The sequence below is a fragment of the Monodon monoceros genome, unplaced genomic scaffold (assembly GCF_005190385.1).
Source record: "Monodon monoceros isolate NGI ecotype Baffin Bay Population unplaced genomic scaffold, NGI_Narwhal_1 Super_Scaffold_21, whole genome shotgun sequence".
NCBI lineage: Eukaryota > Metazoa > Chordata > Mammalia > Artiodactyla > Monodontidae > Monodon > Monodon monoceros.
In genome coordinates, this window is record NW_021703778.1 from 153022846 (window position 1) to 153025757 (window position 2912).

A 2912-nucleotide genomic window follows, 5' to 3' on the forward strand; every position below is an offset into this window, starting at 1 on the left:
CTTTTTCAGGTAGATTGCCTGTTTCCTCTTCATTTGTTTGGTCTGGTGGGTTTTTACCTTGCGCCTGCATGTGCTGTGTGTTTCTCTGTCTTCTCATTTTGCTTAAGTTACTGTGTTTGGGGTCTGAATTTCGCAGGCTGCAGGTTCATAGTTCCCGTTGTTTTTGGTGTGTGCTCCCAGTGACTAAGTTTGGTTTAGTGGGTTGTGTAGGCTTCCTGGTGGAGGGGACTAGTGCCTGTGTTTTGGTGGATGAAGCTGGATCTTGTCTTTCTGGTGGGCAGCTGCACGTCTGGTGGTGTGTTTTGAGGTGTCTGTGGCCTTATTATGATTTTAGGCAGCCTCTCTGCTAATGGGTGTGGTTGTGTTCCTGTCTTGCTAGTTGTTTGGCATAGGGTGTCCAGCACTGTAGCTTGCTGGTCATTGAGTAGAGCTGGGTCTTGTCCTTGAGATGGAGATCTCTGGGAGATTTTTGCCATTTGATATTACGTGGACCTGGGAGGTCTCATGTGGACCAATGTCCTGAACTTGATTCTCCCACCTCAGAGGCACAGCCCTGATGCCTGGCTAGAGCATCAAGAGCCTGTCATCCACACAGCTCAGAATAAAAGGGAGGAAAAAAAAAAGAAAGAAGATAAAATAAAGTTATTAAAATAAAACCTAAAAAATCATTATTAAAAATTTTTTTAAAAGTAATTAAGAAAAAGAGAAAGAAGAGAGCAACCAAACCAAAAAACAAATCCACCAATGATAACAAGCACTAAAAACTATACTAACCCCCCCCCCAAAAAAAAACAGACCGACAGAACCCTAGGACAAATGGTAAAATGAAAGCTATAAAGACAAAATCACACACAGAAGCATACACATACACAGTCAGAAAAAGGGAAAAAAAAGAAAAATATATCGTTGTTCCCAAAGTCCACCTTCTCAGTTTGGGATGATTCGTTGTCTATTCAGGTATTCCAGAGATGCAGGGTACATGAAGTCGATTGTGGAGATTTAATCCCATGCTGCTGAGACTGCTTCTTCTTTGTTCTCACAGCTCCCGGGGTTTAGCTTTGGATTTGGCCCCGCCTCTGCGCGTAGGTCTCCTGAGGGCGTCTGTTCTTCGCTCAGACAGGATGGGGTTAAAGGAGCCGCTGATTCGGGGGCGCTGGCTCACTCAGGCCGGGGGGAGGGAGGGGTACGGAGTGCAGGGTGAGCCTGCGGCGGCAGAGGGCGGCGGGACATTGCAGCAGCCTGAGGCGCGCCGTGCGTTCTCCCGGGGAAGTTGTCCCTGGATCACGGGACCCTGGCGGTGGTGGGCTGCACAGGCTCCGGGAAGGGGGGTGTGGATAGTGACCTGTGCTTGCTCACAGGCTTCTTGGTGGCTGCAGCAGCAGCCTTAGCATCTCATGCCCGTCTCTGTGGTCCGCGCTGATGGCCGCAGCTCACGTCCGTCCCCGGAGCTCCTTTAAGCGGCGCTCTGAATCCCCTCTCCTTGTGCACCAGGAAACAGAGGCAAGAAAAAGTCTCTTGCCTCTTCGGCACCTGCAGACTCTTTCCCGGAGTCCCTCCCGGCTAGCCGTGGTGCACTAACCCCCTTCAGGCTGTGTTCACGCCACCAACCCCAGTCCTCTCCCTGCTCTCCGACCGAAGCCCGAGCCTCAGCTCCCAGCCCCGCCCACCCCGGCGGGTGAGCAGACAAGCCTCTTGGGCTGGTGAGTGCTGGTCGGCACCGATCCTCTGTGTGGGAATCTCTCTGCTTTGCCCTCCGCACCCCTGTGGCTGTGCTCTCCTCCATGGCTCCGAAGCTTTCCCCCTCCGCCACCCGCAGTCTCCGCCCGGAAAGGGGCTTCCTAGTGTGTGGAAACCTTTCCTCCTTCACAGCTCCCTCCCACTGGTGCAGGTCCTGTCCCTATTCTTTTGTCTCTGTTTTTTCTTTTTCCTTTTGCCCTACCCAGGAACGTGGGGAGTTTCCTGCCTCTTGGGAGGTCTGAGGTCTTCTGCCAGCATTCAGTACGTGTTCTGTAGGAATTGTTCCACATGTAGATGTATTTCTGATGTAGTTGTGGGGAGGAAGGTGATCTCCACGTCTTACTCTTCTGCCATCTTGAAGCTCCTCCTACATTATTTTTCTTTTTCTCTGGAAACCTCATTACTTTCTGGGGCCAATTAGGGGCAACTACAGAGTTGGCTTTGCATAGAAAGGAAATTGCAGAGCAGGTGAATTCTGCCCAGTCTCATCCTCCTGGGGGTGGTGGAGGCTTCTGGTAACTACCACTTTGGCTCGGATGTATGATGCCGATGCAGGGATGAAAGAGTCCACCTCCCCTTCCCCATGACCATCCCACGTACTTCAAAGGGATGGGTATGAAGAAAGGTGTGGTTTAGCATTTTTCTCTTGAAAAGCAGGGGTGATCAGAGAAGCAGGAAGCTGCTGGGAGGTGATAATATTTTTCACATTATCCCCATTTATATGAAACCCCAGCAAAGCCCCCAGTGGTTCCAGGTATCTGCCTTGATACTGTGCCTTTAAACTCAGCCAACCTTCTATGTCCCTCACTGGTGCTGGCTGATTGAAACCATCAGGTTGGGGCTTTCCTGGTGGCGCAGTGGTTGAGAGTCCACCTGCCGATGCAGGGGACATGGGTTCGTGCCCCGGTCCGTGGAAGATCCCACATACCGCAGAGCGGCTGGGCCTGTGAGCCATGGCCGCTGAGCCTGTGCGTCCGGAGCCTGTGCTCCGCAACGGGAGAGGCCACAACGGTGAGAGGCCCGCATGCCGAAATAAACAAAAAAAACCAAAAAAACCCCATCAGGTCCCAAGCCCTATTCTTGGCAATTTTCTTGGTTTTCCTGAGCTAGTTCTTGCCCTTGATCTAGACACACACACACACACACACACACACACACACACACACACACACACA